The following is a 20,683-nucleotide window of genomic DNA, read 5'->3' on the forward strand; positions in this document are numbered from 1 at the left end:
TATGGCCCAGAGACACTGACCATGTACAGTAGGTACCTCACACCCAGCTCATGGTCTACAGGGCTGTAGTAATACCCATCCTCCTGTATGGCCCAGAAACATGGACCATGTACTGTAGGTACCTCACCCCCAGCTCATGGTCTACAGGGCTGTAGTCATATCCACCCTCTTGTATGGCCCAGAGACATGGACCATGTACAGTAGACACCTCACCCCCAGCTCATGGTCTGCAGGGCTGTCGTAATACCCACTCTCCTGTATGGCCCAGAGACATGGAACATGTACAGTAGACACCTCACCCCCAGCTGATGGTCTACAGGGCTGTAATAATACCCACCCTCATGTATGGCCCAGAGACATTAACCGTGTACAGGAGGTACCTCACCCCCAGCTCATGGTCTGCAGGGCTGTCGTAATACCCACCCTCCTGTATTGCCCAGAGACATGGACCGTCTACAGTGGACACCTCACCCCCAGCTCATGGTCGACAGGGCTGTAGTAATACCCAGCCTCCTGTATGTCCCAGAGACATGGACCATGTACAGGAGGTATCTCACCCCCAGCTCATGCTCTACAGGGCTGTAGTAATACCCACCCTCCTGTATGGCCGAGACATGGACCGTGTACAGTAGGTACCTCACCCCCAGCTCATGGTCTACAGGGCTGTAGTAATACCCACCCTCCTGTATGGCCCAGTGACATAGACCATGTACAGTCGGTACCTCACACCCAGCTCATGGTCTACAGGGCTGTAGTAATACCCACCCTCCTGTATGGCCCAGAGACGCGGACCATGTACAGTATGTACCTCACCCCCAGCTCATGGTCTACAGGGCTGTAGTAAAACCCACCTTCCTGTATGGCCCAGAGACATGGACCATGTACAGTAGGTACCTCACCCCCAGCTCATGGTCTACAGGGCTGTAGTAATACCCACCCTCCTGTATGGCCCAGAGACACGGACCATGTACAGTATGTACCTCACCCCCAGCTCATGGTCTACAGGGCTGTAGTAATACCCACCCTCCTGTATGACCCAGAGACATGGACCATGTACAGTAGGTACCTCACCCCCAGCTCATGCTCGACAGGGCTATAGTAATACCCACCCTCCTGTATGGCCCAGAGACACTGACCATGTACAGTAGGTACCTCACACCCAGCTCATGGTCTACAGGGCTGTAGTAATACCCATCCTCCTGTATGGCCCAGAAACATGGACCATGTACAGTATGTACCTCACCCCCAGCTCATGGTCTACAGGGCTTTAGTAATACCCACCCTCCTGTATGGCTCAGAGACATGGACCATGTACAGTAGGTATCTGAGCCCCAGCTCATGGTCTGCAGGGTTGTAGTAATACCCACCCTCCTGTATGACCCAGAGACATGGACCATATACAATAGGTACCTCACCTCCAGCTCATGGTCTACAGGGCTGTAGTAATATCCACCCTCCTGTATGACCCAGAGATATGGACCATGTACAGTAGGTACCTCACCCCCAGCTCATGGTCTACAGGGCTGTAGTAATACCCACCCTCCTGTATGAACCAGAGACATGGACCATGTACAGTAGGTACCTCACCCCCAGCTGATGGTCTACAGTGCTGTAGTAATACCCACCCTCCTGTATAGCCCAGAAACATGGACCATGTACAGTCGGTACCTCACCCCCAGCTCATGGTCTACAGGGCTGTAGTAATACCCACCCTCCTGTATGGCCCAGAGACATTAACCGTGTACAGGAGGTACCTCACCCCCAGCTCATGGTCTACAGGGCTGTAGTAATACCCACCCTCCTGTATGGCCCCGAGACATGGACGATGTACGGTAGGTACCTCACCCCCAGCTCATTGTCTGCAGGGCTGTTGTAATACCCACCCTCCTGTATAGCCCAGAGACATGGACCGTCTACAGTAGACACCTCAGCCCCAGCTCATGGTCGACAGGGCTGTAGTCATACCCAGCCTCCTGTATGGCCCAGAGACATGGACCATGTGCAGTAGGTATCTCACCCCCAGCTCATGGTCTGCAGGGCTGTAATAATACCCACCCTCCTTTGTGGCCCAGAGACATGGACTATGTACAGTAGGTACCTCACCCCCAGCTCATGCTCTTCAGGGCTGTAGTAATACCCACCCTCCTGTATGGCCGAGACATGGACCGTGTACAGTAGGTACCTCACCCCCAGCTCATGGTCTACAGGGCTGTAGTAATACCCACCCTCCTGTATGGCCCAGAGACATGGACCATGTACAGTCGGTACCTCACCCCCAGCTCATGGTCTACAGGGCTGTAGTAATACCCACCCTCCTGTATGGCCCAGACACATGGACCATGTACAGTAGGTACCTCACCCCCAGCTCATGGTCTACAGGGCTGTACTAATACCCACCCTCCTGTATGACCCAGAGACATGGACCATGTACAGTAGGTACCTCACCCCCAGCTCATGGTCTACAGGGCTGTAGTAATACCCACCCTCCTGTATGACCCAGAGACATGGACCATGTACAGTACGTACATCACCCCCAGCTCATGGTCTGCAGGGCTGTAGTAATACCCAACCTCCTGTATGACCCAGAGACATGGACCATGTACAGTAGGTACCTCACCCCCAGTTCATGGTCAACAGGGCTGTAGTAATACCCACCCTCCTGTATGCTCAGAGACATGGACCATGTACAGTATGTACCTCAACCCCAGCTCATGGTCTACAGGGCTGTAGTAATACACACCCTCCTGTATGGCTCAGAGACATGGACCATGTACAGTACGTACATCACCCCCAGCTCATGGTCTACAGGGCTGTAGTAATATCCACCTTCCTGTATGACCCAGAGACATGGACCATGTACAGTAGGTACCTCACCCCCAGCTCATGGTCTACAGGGCTGTAGTAATACCCACCCTCCTGTATGACCCAGAGACATGGACCATGTACAGTAGGTACCTCACCCCCAGCTCATGCTCGACAGGGCTATAGTAATACCCACCCTCCTTTATGGCCCAGAGACACTGACCATGTACAGTAGGTACCTCACACCCAGCTCATGGTCTACAGGGCTGTAGTAATACCCATCCTCCTGTATGGCCCAGAAACATGGACCATGTACTGTAGGTACCTCACCCCCAGCTCATGGTCTACAGGGCTGTAGTAATAGCCACCCTCTTGTATGGCCCAGAGACATGGACCATGTACAGTAGACACCTCACCCCCAGCTCATGGTCTGCAGGGCTGTCGTAATACCCACTCTCCTGTATGGCCCAGAGACATGGACCATGTACAGTAGACACCTCACCCCCAGCTGATGGTCTACAGGGCTGTAGTAATACCCACCCTCATGTATGGCCCAGAGACATTAACCGTGTACAGGAGGTACCTCACCCCCAGCTCATGGTCTGCAGGGCTGTAGTAATACCCACCATCCTGTATTGCCCAGAGACATGGACCGTCTACAGTGGACACCTCACCCCCAGCTCATGGTCGACAGGGCTGTAGTAATACCCAGCCTCCTGTATGGCCCAGAGACATGGACCATGTACAGTAGGTATCTCACCCCCAGCTCATGGTCTGCAGGGCTGTAATAATACCCACCCTCCTGTATGGCCCAGAGACATGGACTATGTACAGTAGGTACCTCACCCCCAGCTCATGCTCTGCAGGGCTGTAGTAATACCCACCCTCCTGTATGGCCGAGACATGGACCGTGTACACTAGGTACCTCACCCCCAGCTCATGGTCTACAGGGCTGTAGTAATGCCAACCCTCCTGTATGGCCCAGTGACATAGACCATGTACAGTCGGTACCTCACACCCAGCTCATGGTCTACAGGGCTGTAGTAATACCCAACCTCCTGTATGGCCCAGAGACGCGGACCATGTACAGTATGTACCTCACCCCCAGCTCATGGTCTACAGGGCTGTACTAAAACCCACCTTCCTGTATGGCCCAGAGACATGGACCATGTACAGTAGGTACCTCACCCCCAGCTCATGGTCTACAGGGATGTAGTAATACCCACCCTCCTGTATGGCCCAGAGACACGGACCATGTACAGTATGTACCTCACCCCCAGCTCATGGTCTACAGGGCTGTAGTAATACCCACCCTCCTGTATGACCCAGAGACATGGACCATGTACAGTAGGTACCTCACCCCCAGCTCATGCTCGACAGGGCTATAGTAATACCCACACTCCTGTATGGCCCAGAGACACTGACCATGTACAGTAGGTACCTCACACCCAGCTCATGGTCTACAGGGCTGTAGTAATACCCATCCTCCTGTATGGCCCAGAAACATGGACCATGTACTGTAGGTACCTCACCCCCAGCTCATGGTCTACAGGGCTGTAGTAATAGCCACCCTCTTGTATGGCCCAGAGACATGGACCATGTACAGTAGACACCTCACCCCCAGCTCATGGTCTGCAGGGCTGTCGTAATACCCACTCTCCTGTATGGCCCAGAGACATGGACCATGTACAGTAGACACCTCACCCCCAGCTGATGGTCTACAGGGCTGTAGTAATACCCACCCTCATGTATGGCCCAGAGACATTAACCGTGTACAGGAGGTACCTCACCCTCAGCTCATGGTCTGCAGGGCTGCAGTAATATCCACGCTCCTGTATTGCCCAGAGACATGGACCTTCTACAGTGGACACCTCACCCCCAGCTCATGGTCGACAGGGCTGTAGTAATACCCAGCCTCCTGTATGGCCCAGAGACATGGACCATGTACAGTAGGTAACTCACCCCCAGCTCATGGTCTGCAGGGCTGTAATAATACCCACCCTCCTGTATGGCCCAGAGACATGGACTATGTACAGTAGGTACCTCACCCCCAGCTCATGCTCTACAGGGCTGTAGTAATACCCAGCCTCCTGTATGGCCGAGACATGGACCGTGTACAGTAGGTACCTCACCCCCAGCTCATGGTCTACAGGGCTGTAGTAATACCCACCCTCCTGTAAGGCCCAGTAACATAGACCTTGTACAGTCGGTACCTCACACCCAGCTCATGGTCTACAGGGCTGTAGTAATACCCACCCTCCTGTATGGCCCAGAGACGCGGCCCATGTACAGTATGTACCTCACCCCCAGCTCATGGTCTACAGGGCTGTAGTAAAACCCACCTTCCTGTATGGCCCAGAGACATGGACCATGTACAGTAGGTACCTCACCCCCAGCTCATGGTCTACAGGGCTGTCGTAATACCCACCCTCCTGTATGGCCCAGAGACACGGACCATGTACAGTATGTACCTCACCCCCAGCTCATGGTCTACAGGGCTGTAGTAATACCCACCCTCCTGTATGGCTCAGAGACATGGACCATGTACAGTCGGTACCTCACCCCTAGCTCATGGTCTACAGGGCTGTAGTAATACCCACCCTCCTGTATGGCTCAGAGACATGGACCATGTACAGTGGGTACCTCACCCCCAGCTCATGGTCTACAGGGCTGTAGTAATACCCACCCTCCTGTATGACCCAGATACATGGACCATGTACAGAAGGTACCTCACCCCCAGCTCATGGTCTACAGGGCTGTAGTAATACCCACTCTCCTGTATGACCCAGAGACATGGACCATGTACAGTACGTACATCACCCGCAGCTCATGGTCTACAGGGCTGTAGTAATACCCACCCTCCTGTATGAACCAGAGACACTGATCATGCACAGTATGTACCTCACCCCCAGCTCATGGTCTACAGGGCTGTAGTAATACCCACCCTCCTGTATGGCCCAGAGATATGGACCGTGTACAGTAGACACCTCACCCCCAGCTCATGGTCTACAGGGCTGTAGTAATACCCACCCCCCTCTATGACCCAGAGACATGGACCATGTACAGTAGGTATGTCACCCGCAGCTCATGGTCTACAGGGCTGTAGTAATACCCACCCTCCTGCATGGCCCAGAGATGCGGACCATGTACAGTAGGTACCTCACCCCCAGCTCATGGTCTACAGGGCTGTAGTAATACCCACCCTCCTGTATGACCCAGATACATGGACCATGTACAGAAGGTACCTCACCCCCAGCTCATGGTCTACAGGGCTGCAGTAATACCCACCCTCCTGTATGACCCAGAGAAATGGACCATGTACATAATGTACCTCACCCCCAGCTCATGGTCTACAGGGCTGTAGTAATACCCCCCCTCCTGTATGGCCCAGAGACATGGACCGTGCACAGTAGACACCTCACCCCCAGCTCATGGTCTACAGGGCTGTAGTAATACCCACTCTCCTGTATGGCCCAGAGACATGGACCATGTACAGTAGACACCTCACCCCCAGCTGATGGTCTGCAGGGCTGTAGTAATACGGACACTCCTGTATGGCCCAGAGACATGGACCATGTACAGTAGGTACCTCACCCCCAGCTCATGTTCCACAGGGCTGCAATAATACCCACCCTCCTGTATGGCCCAGAGACATGGACCATGTACAGTAGGTACCTCACCCCCAGCTCATGGTCTACAGGGCTGTCGTAATACCCACCCTCCCGTATGGCCCAGAGACATGGACCGTGTACAGTAGACACCTCACCCCCAGCTCATAGTCTACAGGGCTGTAGTAATACCCACGCTCCTGTATGGCCCAGACACATGGACCATGTACAGTAGGTACCTCACCCCCAGCTCATGGACTACAGGGCTGTAGTAATACCCACCCTACTGTATGGCCCAGAGACGCGGACCATGTACAGTATGTAACTCACCCCCAGCTCATGGTCGACAGGGCTGTAGTAATACCCACCCGCCTGTATGACCCAGAGACATGGACCATGTACAGTACGAACATCACCCCCAGCTCATGGTCTACAGGGCTGTAGTAATACCCACCCTCCTGTATGACCCAGAGACACTGATCATGTTCAGTATGTACCTCACCCCCAGCTCATGGTCTACAGGGCTGTGGTAATACCCACCCTCCTGTATGGCTCAGAGACATGGACCATGTACAGTAGGTACCTCAGCCCCAGCTCATGGTCTGCATGGCTGTAGTAATACCCACCCTCCTGTATGGCCCAGAGACATGGACCATGTACAGTAGACACCTCACCCACAGCTCATGGTCTACAGGGCTGTAGAAATACTCACTCTCCTGTATGGCCCAGAGACATGGACCATGTACAGTAGACACCTCACCCCCAGCTGATGGTCTACAGGTCTGTAGTAATACCCACCCTCCTGTATAGCCCAGAAACATGGACCATGTACAGTCGGTACCTGACCCCAGGCTCATGGTCTACAGGGCTGTAGTAATACCCACCCTCCTGTATGGCCCAGAGACATTAACCGTGTACAGGAGGTACCTCACCCCCAGCTCATGGTCTACAGGGCTGTAGTAATACCCACCCTCCTGTATGGCCCCGAGACATGGACCATGTACGGTAGGTACCTCACCCCCAGCTCATGGTCTGCAGGGCTGTAGTAATACCCAACCTCCTGTATTGCCCAGAGACATGGACCGTCTACAGTAGACACCTCACCCCCAGCTCATGGTCGACAGGGCTGTAGTCATACCCAGCCTCCTGTATGGCCCAGAGACATGGACCAAGTACAGTAGGTATCTCACCACCAGCTCATGGTCTGCAGGGCTGTAATAATACCCACCCTCCTTTTGGCCCAGAGACATGGACTATGTACAGTAGGTACCTCACCCCCAGCTCATGCTCTTCAGGGCTGTAGTAATACCCACCCTCCTGTATGACCCAGAGACATGGACCATGTGCAGTACGTACATCACCCCCAGCTCATGGTCTACAGGGCTGTAGTAATACCCAACCTCCTGTATGACCCAGAGACATGGACCATGTACAGTAGGTACCTCACCCCCAGCTCATGGTCAACAGGGCTGTAGTAGTACCCACCCTCCTGTATGGCTCAGAGACATGGACCATGTACAGTATGTACCTCAACCCCAGCTCATGGTCTACAGGGCTTTAGTAATACCCACCCTCCTGTATGGCTCAGAGACATGGACCATGTACAGTAGGTACCTGAGCCCCAGCTCATGGTCTGCAGGGCTGTAGTAATCCCCACCCTCCTGTATGGCTCAGAGACATGGACCGTGTACAGTAGACACTTCACCACCAGCTCATGGTCTACAGGTCTATCGTAATACCCACCCACCTGTATGACCCAGAGACATGGACCATGTACAGTAGGTACCTCACCCCCAGCTCATGGTCTACAGGGCTGTACTAATACCCACCCTCCTGTATGACCCAGAGACATGGACCATGTACAGAAGGTACCTCACCCCCAGCTCATGCTCTACAGGGCTGTAGTAATACCCACCCTCCTGTATGGCTCAGAGACATGGACCATGTACAGTACGTACATCACCCCCAGCTCATGGTCTACAGGGCTGTAGTAATATCTACCCTCCTGTATGACCCAGAGACATGGACCATGTACAGTAGGTACCTCACCCCCAGCTCATGTTCTACAGGGCTGTAGTAATACCCACCCTCCTGTATGACCCAGAGACATGGACCATGTACAGTAGGTACCTCACCCCCAGCTCATGCTCGACAGGGCTGTAGTAATACCCACCCTCCTGTATGGCCCAGAGACACTGACCATGTACAGTAGGTACCTCACACCCAGCTCATGGTCTACAGGGCTGTAGTAATACCCATCCTCCTGTATGGCCCAGAAACATGAACCATGTACTGTAGGTACCTCACCCCCAGCTCATGGTTACCAGGGCTGTAGTAATAGCCACCCTCTTGTATGGCCCAGAGACATGGACCATGTACAGTAGACACCTCACCCCCAGCTCATGGTCTGCAGGGATGTCGTAATACCCACTCTCCTGTATGGCCCAGAGACATGGACCATGTACAGTAGACACCTCACCCCCAGCTGATGGTCAACAGGGCTGTAGTAATACCCACCCTCCTGTATGGCCCAGAGACATTAACCGTGTACAGGAGGTACCTCATCCCCAGCTCATGGTCTGCAGGGCTGTAGTAATACCCACCCTCCTGTATTGCCCAGAGACATGGACCGTCTACAGTGGACACCTCACCCCCAGCTCATGGTCGACAGGGCTGTAGTAATACCCAGCCTCCTGTATGGCCCAGAGACATGGACCATGTACAATAGGTATCTCACCCCCAGCTCATGGTCTGCAGGGCTGTAATAATACCCACCCTCCTGTATGGCCCAGAGACATGGACTATGTACAGTAGGTACCTCACCCCCAGCTCATGCTCTACAGGGCTGTAGTAATACCCACCCTCCTGTATGGCCGAGCCATGGACCGTGTACAGTAGGTACCTCACCCCCAGCTCATGGTCTACAGGGCTGTAGTAATACCCACCCTCCTGTATGGCCCAGTGACATGGACCATGTACAGTCGGTACCTCACACCCAGCTCATGGTCTACAGGGCTGTAGTAATACCCACCCTCCTGTATGGCCCAGAGACGCGGACCATGTACAGTATGTACCTCACCCCCAGCTCTTGGTCTACAGGGCTGTAGTAATACCCACCTTCCTGTATGGCCCAGAGACATGGACCATGTACAGTAGGTACCTCACCCCCAGCTCATGGTCTACAGGGCTGTAGTAATACCCACCCTCCTGTATGGCCCAGAGACACGGACCATGTACAGTATGTACCTCACCCCCAGCTCATGGTCTACAGGGCTGTAGTAATACCCACCCTCCTGTATGGCTCAGAGACATGGACCATGTACAGTCGGTACCTCACCCCCAGCTCATGGTCTGCAGGGCTGTAGTAATACGCACCCTCCTGTATGTCTCAGAGACATGGACCATGTACAGTCGGTACCTCACCCCCAGCTCATGGTCTACAGGGCTGTAGTAATACCCACCCTCCTGTATGACCCAGATACATGGACCATGTACAGAAGGTACCTCACCCCCAGCTCATGGTCTACAGGGCTGTAGTAATACCCACTCTCCTGTATGACCTAGAGATATGGACTGTGTACAGTAGACACCTCATCCCCAGCTCATGGTCTACAGGGCTGTAGTAATACCCACCCCCCTCTATGACCCAGAGACATGGACCATGTACAGTAGGTACCTCACCCCCAGCTCATGGTCTACAGGGCTGTAGTAATACCCACCCTCCTGCATGGCCCAGAGACGCGGACCATGTACAGTATGTACCTCACCCCCAGCTCATGGTCTACAGGGCTGTAAAAATACCCAGCCTCCTGTATGGCCCAGAGACATGGACCATGTACAGTAGGTACCTCACCCCCAGCTCATGGTCGACAGGGCTGTAGTAATACCCACCCTCCTGTATGACCCAGATACATGGACCATGTACAGAAGGTACCTCACCCCCAGCTCATGGTCTACAGGGCTGCAGTAATACCCACCCTCCTGTATGACCCAGAGACATGGACCGTGCACAGTAGACACCTCACCCCCAGCTCATGGTCTACAGGGCTGTAGTAATACCCACTCTCCTGTATGGCCCAGAGACATGGACCATGTACAGTAGACACCTCACCCACAGCTGATGGTCTGCAGGGCTGTAGTAATACGCACACTCCTGTATGGCCCAGAGACATGGACCATGTACAGTAGGTACCTCACCCCCAGCTCATGTTCCACAGGGCTGCAGTAATACCCACCCTCCTGTATGGCCCAGAGACATGGACCATGTACAGTAGGTACCTCACCCCCAGCTCATGGTCTACAGGGCTGTAGTAATACCCACCCTCCCGTATGGCCCAGAGACATGGACCGTGTACAGTAGACACCTCACCCCCAGCTCATGGTCTACAGGGCTGTCGTAATACCCACCCTCCTGTATGGCCCAGACACATGGACCATGTACAGTACGAACATCACCCCCAGCTCATGGTCTACAGGGCTGTAGTAATACCCACCCTCCTGTATGGCCCAGAGACACGGACCATGTACAGTATGAACCTCACCCCCAGCTCATGGTCTACAGGGCTGTAGTAATACCCACCCTCCTGTATGACCCAGATACATGGACCATGTACAGAAGGTACCTCACCCCCAGCTCACGGTCTACAGGGCTGTAGTAATAGCCACTCTCCTGTATGACCCAGAGACATGGACCATGTACAGTAGGTACCTCACCCCCAGCTCATGGTCTACAGGGCTGTAGTAATACCCACCCTCCTGTATGACCCAGAGACATGGACCATGTACAGTAGGTACCTCACCCCCAGCTCATGGTCTACAGGGCTGTAGTAATACCCACCCTCCTGTATGACCCAGAGACATGGACCATGTGCAGTACGTACATCACCCCCAGCTCATGGTCTACAGGGCTGTAGTAATACCCAACCTCCTGTATGACCCAGAGACATGGACCATGTACAGTAGGTACCTCACCCCCAGCTCATGGTCAACAGGGCTGTAGTAGTACCCACCCTCCTGTATGGCTCAGAGACATGGACCATGTACAGTATGTACCTCAACCCCAGCTCATGGTCTACAGGGCTTTAGTAATACCCACCCTCCTGTATGGCTCAGAGACATGGACCATGTACAGTAGGTACCTGAGCCCCAGCTCATGGTCTGCAGGGCTGTAGTAATACCCACCCTCCTGTATGACCCAGTGACATGGACCATATACAATAGGTACCTCACCTCCAGCTCATGGTCTACAGGGCTGTAGTAATATCCACCCTCCTGTATGACCCAGAGATATGGACGATGTACAGTAGGTACCTCACCCCCAGCTCATGGTCTACAGGGCTGTAGTAATACCCACCCTCCTGTATGAACCAGAGACATGGACCATGTACAGTAGGTACCTCACCCCCAGCTCATGGTCGACAGGGCTGTAGTAATACCCACCCTCCTGTATGGCCCAGAGACACTGACCATGTACAGTAGGTACCTCACACCCAGCTCATGGTCTACAGGGCTGTAGTAATACCCATCCTCCTGTATGGCCCAGAAACATGGACCATGTACAGTAGGTACCTCACCCCCAGCTCATGGTCTACAGGGCTGTAGTAATACCCACCCTCCTGTATAGCCCAGAAACATGGACCATGTACAGTCGGTACCTCACCCCCAGCTCATGGTCTGCAGGGCTGTTGTAATACCCACCCTCCTGTATAGCCCAGAGACATGGACCGTCTACAGTAGACACGTCACCCCCAGCTCATGGTCGACAGGGCTGTAGTCATACCCAGCCTCCTGTATGGCCCAGAGACATGGACCATGTGCAGTAGGTATCTCACCCCCAGCTCATGGTCTGCAGGTCTGCAATAATACCCACCCTCCTTTGTGTCCCAGAGACATGGACTATGTACAGTAGGTACCTCACCCCCAGCTCATGCTCTTCAGGGCTGTAGTAATACCCACCCTCCTGTATGGCCGAGACATGGACCGTGTACAGTAGGTACCTCACCCCCAGCTCATGGTCTACAGGGCTGTAGTAATACCCACCCTCCTGTATGGCCCAGAGACATGGACCATGTACAGTCGGTACCTCACCCCCAGCTCATGGTCTACAGGGCTGTAGTAATACCCACCCTCCTGTATGGCCCAGACACATGGACCATGTACAGTAGGTACCTCACCCCCAGCTCATGGTCTACAGGGCTGTACTAATACCCACCCTCCTGTATGACCCAGAGACATGGACCATGTACAGTAGGTACCTCACTCCCAGCTCATGGTCTACAGGGCTGTAGTAATACCCACCCTCCTGTATGACCCAGAGACATGGACCATGTACAGTACGTACATCACCCCCAGCTCATGGTCTGCAGGGCTGTAGTAATACCCAACCTCCTGTATGACCCAGAGACATGGACCATGTACAGTAGGTACCTCACCCCCAGCTCATGGTCAACAGGGCTGTAGTAATACCCACCCTCCTGTATGCTCAGAGACATGGACCATGTACAGTATGTACCTCAACCCCAGCTCATGGTCTACAGGGCTGTAGTAATACCCACCCTCCTGTATGGCTCAGAGACATGGACCATGTACAGTACGTACATCACCCCCAGCTCATGGTCTACAGGGCTGTAGTAATATCCACCCTCCTGTATGACCCAGAGACATGGACCATGTACAGTAGGTACCTCACCCCCAGCTCATGGTCTACAGGGCTGTAGTAATACCCACCCTCCTGTCTGACCCAGAGACATGGACCATGTACAGTAGGTACCTCACCCCCAGCTCATGCTCGACAGGGCTATAGTAATACCCACCCTCCTGTATGGCCCAGAGACACTGACCATGTACAGTAGGTACCTCACACCCAGCTCATGGTCTACAGGGCTGTAGTAATACCCATCCTCCTGTATGGCCCAGAAACATGGACCATGTACTGTAGGTACCTCACCCCCAGCTCATGGTCTACAGGGCTGTAGTCATAGCCACCCTCTTGTATGGCCCAGAGACATGGACCATGTACAGTAGACACCTCACCCCCAGCTCATGGTCTGCAGGGCTGTCGTAATACCCACTCTCCTGTATGGCCCAGAGACATGGACCATGTACAGTAGACACCTCACCCCCAGCTGATGGTCTACAGGGCTGTAGTAATACCTACCCTCATGTATGGCCCAGAGACATTAACCGTGTACAGGAGGTACCTCACCCCCAGCTCATGGTCTGCAGGGCTGTAGTAATACCCACCCTCCTGTATTGCCCAGAGACATGGACCGTCTACAGTGGACACCTCACCCCCAGCTCATGGTCGACAGGGCTGTAATCATACCCAGCCTCCTGTATAGCCCAGAGACATGGACCATGTACAGTAGGTATCTCACCCCCAGCTCATGGTCTGCAGGGCTGTAATAATACCCATCCTCCTGTGTGGCCCAGAGACATGGACTATGTACTGTAGGTACCTCACCCCCAGCTCATGCTCTTCAGGGCTGTAGTAATACCCACCCTCCTGTATGGCCGAGACATGGACCGTGTACAGTAGGTACCTCACCCCCAGCTCATGGTCTACAGGGCTGTAGTAATACCCACCCTCCTGTATGGCCCAGAGACATGGACCATGTACAGTCGGTACCTCACCCCCAGCTCATGGTCTACAGGGCTGTAGTAATACCCACCCTCCTGTATGGCCCAGACACATGGACCATGTACAGTAGGTACCTCACCCCCAGCTCATGGTCTACAGGGCTGTAGTAATACCCACCCTCCTGTATGGCCCAGAGACATGGACCATGTACAGTCGGTACCTCACCCCCAGCTCATGGTCTACAGGGCTGTAGTAATACCCACCCTCCTGTATGGCCCAGAGACATGGACCATGTACTGTAGGTACCTCACCCCCAGCTCATGGTCTACAGGGTTGTAGTAATACCCACCCTCCTGTATGACCCAGACACATGGACCATGTACAGTAGGTACCTCACCCCCAGCTCATGGTCTACAGGGCTGTAGTAATACCCACCCTCCTGTATGGCCCAGAGACATGGACCGTGTACAGTAGACACTTCACCACCAGCTCATGGTCTACAGGTCTATCGTAATACCCACCCACCTGTATGACCCAGAGACATGGACCATGTACAGTAGGTACCTCACCCACAGCTCATGGTCTACAGGGCTGTAGTAATACCTACCCTCCTGTATGACCCAGTGACATGGACCATGTACAGTACGTACATCACCCCCAGCTCATGGTCTGTAGGGCTGTAGTAATACCCAACCTCCTGTATGACCCAGAGACATGGACCATGTACAGTAGGTACCTCACCCCCAGCTTATGGTCAACAGGGCTGTAGTTATACCCACCCTCCTGTATGCTCAGAGACATGGACCATGTACAGTATGTACCTCACCCCCAGCTCATGGTCTACAGGGCTGTAGTAATACCCACCCTCCTGTATGACCCAGAGACATGGACCATGTACGGTAGGTACCTCACCCCCAGCTCATGCTCGACAGGGCTGTAGTAATACCCACCCTCCTGTATGGCCCAGAGACACTGACCATGTATAGTAGGTACCTCACACCCAGCTCATGGTCTACAGGGCTGTAGTAATACCCACCCTCCTGTATGGCCCAGAGACATGGACCATGTACTGTAGGTACCTCACCCCCAGCTCATGGTCTACAGGGCTGTAGTAATAGCCACCCTCTTGTATGGCCCAGAGACATGGACCATGTACAGTAGACACCTCACCCCCAGCTCATGGTCTACAGGGCTGTCGTAATACCCACTCTCCTGTATGGCCCAGAGACATGGACCATGTACAGTAGACACCTCACCCCCAGCTGATGGTCTACAGGGCTGTAGTAATACCCACCCTCCTGTATAGCCCAGAAACATGGACCATGTACAGTCGGTACCTAACCCCCAGCTCATGGTCTACAGGGCTGTAGTAATACCCACCCTCCTGTATGGCCCAGAGACATTAACCGTGTACAGGAGGTACCTCACCCCCAGCTCATGGTCTACAGGGCTGTAGTAATACCCACCCTCCTGTATGGCCCCGAGACATGGACCATGTACGGTAGGTACCTCACCCCCAGCTCATGCTCTACAGGGCTGTAGTAATACCCACCCTCCTGTATGTCCCAGTGACATGGACCATGTACAGTCGGTACCTCACCCCAGCTCATGGTCTACAAAGCTGTAGTAATACCCAGCCTCCTGTATGGCCCAGAGACGCGGACCATGTACAGTATGTACCTCACCCCCAGCTCATGGTCTACAGGGCTGTAGTAATACCCACCTTCCTGTATGGCCCAGAGACAGGGACCATGTACAGTAGGTACCTCACCCCCAGCTCATGGTCTACAGGGCTGTAGTAATACCCACCCTCCTGTATGGCCCAGAGACACGGACCATGTACAGTTTGTACCTCACCCCCAGCTCATGGTCTACTGGGCTGTAGTAATACCCACCCTCCTGTATGGCTCAGAAACATGGACCATGTACAGTCGGTACCTCACCCCCAGCTCATGGTCTACAGGGCTGTAGTAATACCCACCCTCCTGTATGGCTCAGAGACATGGACCATGTACAGTCGGTACCTCACCCCCAGCTCATGGTCTACAGGGCTGTAGTAATACCCACCCTCCTGTATGACCCAGATACATGGACCATGTACAGAACGTACCTCACCCCCAGCTCATGGTCTACAGGGCTGTAGTAATACCTACTCTCCTGTATGACCCAGAGACATGGACCATGTACAGTACGTACATCACCCGCAGCTCATGGTCTACAGGGCTGTAGTAATACCCACCCTCCTGTATGAACCAGAGACACTGATCATGCACTGTATGTACCTCACCCCCAGCTCATGGTCTACAGGGCTGTAGTAATACCCACCCCCCTCTATGACCCAGAGACATGGTCCATGTACAGTAGGTACCTTACCCCCAGCTCATGGTCTACAGGGCTGTAGTAATACCCACCCTCCTGCATGGCCCAGAGACGCGGACCATGTACAGTATGTACCTCACCCCCAGCTCATGGTCTACAGGGCTGTAAAAATACCCAGCCTCCTGTATGGCCCAGAGACATGGACCATGTACAGTAGGTACCTCACCCCCAGCTCATGGTCTACAGGGCTGTAGTAATACCCACCCTCCTGTATGACCCAGATACATGGACCATGTACAGAAGGTACCTCACCCCCAGCTCATGGTCTACAGGGCTGCAGTAATACCCACCCTCCTGTATGACCCAGAGAAATGGACCATGTACAGAATGTACCTCACCCCCAGCTCATGGTCTACAGGGCTGTAGTAATACCCCCCCCTCCTGTATGGCTCAGAGACATGGACCATGTACAGTAGGTACCTCACCCCCAGCTCATGGTCTACAGGGCTGTAGTAATATCCACCCTCCTGTATGACCCAGATACATGGACCATGTACAAAAGGTACCTCACCCCCAGCTCATGGTCTACAGGGCTGTAGTAATACCCACTCTCCTGTATGACCCAGAGACATGGACCATGTACAGTACGTACATCACCCGCAGCTCATGGTCTACAGGGCTGTAGTAATACCCTCCCTCCTGTATGATCCAGAGACACTGATCATGTACAGTATGTACCTCACCCCCAGCTCATGGTCTACAGGGCTGTAGTAATACCCACCCTCCTGTATGGCCCAGAGACATGGACCGTGCACAGTGACACCTCACCCCCAGCTCATGGTCTACAGGGCTGTAGTAATACCCACTCTCCTGTATGGCCCAGAGACATGGGCCATGTACAGTAGACACCTCACCCTCAGCTGATGGTCTGCAGGGCTGTAGTAATACGCACACTCCTGTATAGCCCAGAAACATGGACCATGTTCAGTCGGTACCTCACCCCCAGCTCATGGTCCACAGGGCTGTAGTAATACCCACCCTCCTGTATGGCCCAGAGACATGGACCATGTACAGTAGGTACCTCACCCCCAGCTCATGGTGTACAGGGCTGTAGTAATACCCACCCTCCCGTATGGCCCAGAGACATGGACCGTGTACAGTAGACACCTCACCCCCAGCTCATGGTCTACAGGGCTGTAGTAATACCCACCCTCCTGTATGGCCCAGACACATGGACCATGTACAGTAGGTACCTCACCCCCAGCTCATGGACTACAGGGCTTTAGTAATACCCACCCTACTGTATGGCCCAGAGACGCGGACCATGTACAGTATGTACCTCACCCCCAGCTCATGGTCTACAGGGCTGTAGTAATACCCACCCGCCTGTATGACTCAGAGACATGGACCATGCACAGTACGAACATCACCCCCAGCTCATGGTCTACAGGGCTGTAGTAATACCCACCCTCCTGTATGGCCCAGAGACACGGACCATGTACAGTATGTACCTCACCCCCAGCTCATGGTCTACAGGTCTGTAGTAATACCCACCCTCCTGTATGGCTCAGAGACATGGACCATGTACAGTAGATACCTCACCCCCAGCTCATGGTCTACAGGGCTGTAGTAATACCCACCCTCCTGTATGACCCAGATACATGGACCATGTACAGAAGGTACCTCACCCCCAGCTCATGGTCTACAGCGCTGTAGTAATACCCACCCTCCTGTATGACCCAGAGAAATGGACCATGTACAGAATGTACCTCACCCCCAGCTCATGGTCTACAGGGCTGTAGTAATACCCACCCTCCTGAATGACCCAGATACATGGACCATGTACAGAAGGTAGCTCACCCCCAGCTCACGGTCTACAGGGCTGTAGTAATAGCCACTCTCCTGTATGACCCAGAGACATGGACCATGTACAGTACGTACATCATCCGCAGCTCATGGTCTACAGGGCTGTAGTAATACCCACCCTCCTGTATGGCCCAGAGACATGGACCGTGTACAGTATGTACCTCACCCCCAGCTCATGGTCTACAGGGCTGTCGTAATATCCACCCTCCTGTATGGCCCAGAGACATGGACCATGTACAGTAAACACCTCACCCCCAGCTGATGGTCTACAGGGCTGTAATAATACCCACCCTCCTGTATAGCCCAGAAACATGGACCATGTACAGTCGGTACCTCACCCCCAGCTCATGGTCTACAGTAGTAATACCCACCCTCCTGTATGGCCCAGAGACATGGACCATGTACAGTATGTACCTCACCCCCAGCTCATGGTCTACAGGGCTGTAGTAATACCCACCTTCCTGTATGGCCCAGAGACATGGACCATGTACAGTAGGTACCTCACCCCCAGCTCATGGTCTACAGGGCTGTAGTAATACCCACCCTCCTGTATGGCCCAGAGACACGGACCATGTACAGTATGTACCTCACCCCCAGCTCATGGTCTACTGGGCTGTAGTAATACCCACCCTCCTGTATGGCTCAGAAACATGGACCATGTACAGTCGGTACCTCACCCCCAGCTCATGGTCTACAGGGCTGTAGTAATACCCACCCTCCTGTATGGCTCAGAGACATGGACCATGTACAGTCGGTACCTCACCCCCAGCTCATGGTCTACAGGGCTGTAGTAATACCCACCCTCCTGTATGACCCAGATACATGGACCATGTACAGAAGGTACCTCACCCCCAGCTCATGGTCTACAGGGCTGTAGTAATACCTACTCTCCTGTATGACCCAGAGACATGGACCATGTACAGTACGTACATCACCCGCAGCTCATGGTCTACAGGGCTGTAGTAATACCCACCCTCCTGTATGAACCAGAGACACTGATCATGCACTGTATGTACCTCACCCCCAGCTCATGGTCTACAGGGCTGTAGTAATAGCCACCCCCCTCTATGACCCAGAGACATGGTCCATGTACAGTAGGTACCTTACCCCCAGCTCATGGTCTACAGGGCTGTAGTAATACCCACCCTCCTGCATGGCCCAGAGACGCGGACCATGTACAGTATGTACCTCACCCCCAGCTCATGGTCTACAGGGCTGTAAAAATACCCAGCCTCCTGTATGGCCCAGAGACATGGACCATGTACAGTAGGTACCTCACCCCCAGCTCATGGTCTACAGGGCTGTAGTAATACCCACCCTCCTGTATGACCCAGATACATGGACCATGTACAGAAGGTACCTCACCCCCAGCTCATGGTCTACAGGGCTGCAGTAATACCCACCCTCCTGTATGACCCAGAGAAATGGACCATGTACAGAATGTACCTCACCCCCAGCTCATGGTCTACAGGGCTGTAGTAATACCCCCCCTCCTGTATGGCTCAGAGACATGGACCATGTACAGTAGGTACCTCACCCCCAGCTCATGGTCTACAGGGCTGTAGTAATATCCACCCTCCTGTATGACCCAGATACATGGACCATGTACAAAAGGTACCTCACCCCCAGCTCATGGTCTACAGGGCTGTAGTAATACCCACTCTCCTGTATGACCCAGAGACATGGACCATGTACAGTACGTACATCACCCGCAGCTCATGGTCTACAGGGCTGTAGTAATACCCTCCCTCCTGTATGATCCAGAGACACTGATCATGTACAGTATGTACCTCACCCCCAGCTCATGGTCTACAGGGCTGTAGTAATACCCACCCTCCTGTATGGCCCAGAGACATGGACCGTGCACAGTAGACACCTCACCCCCAGCTCATGGTCTACAGGGCTGTAGTAATACCCACTCTCCTGTATGGCCCAGAGACATGGGCCATGTACAGTAGACACCTCACCCTCAGCTGATGGTCTGCAGGGCTGTAGTAATACGCACACTCCTGTATAGCCCAGAAACATGGACCATGTTCAGTCGGTACCTCACCCCCAGCTCATGGTCCACAGGGCTGTAGTAATACCCACCCTCCTGTATGGCCCAGAGACATGGACCATGTACAGTAGGTACCTCACCCCCAGCTCATGGTGTACAGGGCTGTAGTAATACCCACCCTCCCGTATGGCCCAGAGACATGGACCGTGTACAGTAGACACCTCACCCCCAGCTCATGGTCTACAGGGCTGTAGTAATACCCACCCTCCTGTATGGCCCAGACACATGGACCATGTACAGTAGGTACCTCACCCCCAGCTCATGGACTACAGGGCTGTAGTAATACCCACCCTACTGTATGGCCCAGAGACGCGGACCATGTACAGTATGTACCTCACCCCCAGCTCATGGTCTACAGGGCTGTAGTAATACCCACCCGCCTGTATGACTCAGAGACATGGACCATGCACAGTACGAACATCACCCCCAGCTCATGGTCTACAGGGCTGT

This window comes from Pristiophorus japonicus, chromosome 5 (genome assembly GCF_044704955.1).
Source record: "Pristiophorus japonicus isolate sPriJap1 chromosome 5, sPriJap1.hap1, whole genome shotgun sequence".
Classification (NCBI taxonomy): Eukaryota; Metazoa; Chordata; class Chondrichthyes; family Pristiophoridae; genus Pristiophorus; species Pristiophorus japonicus.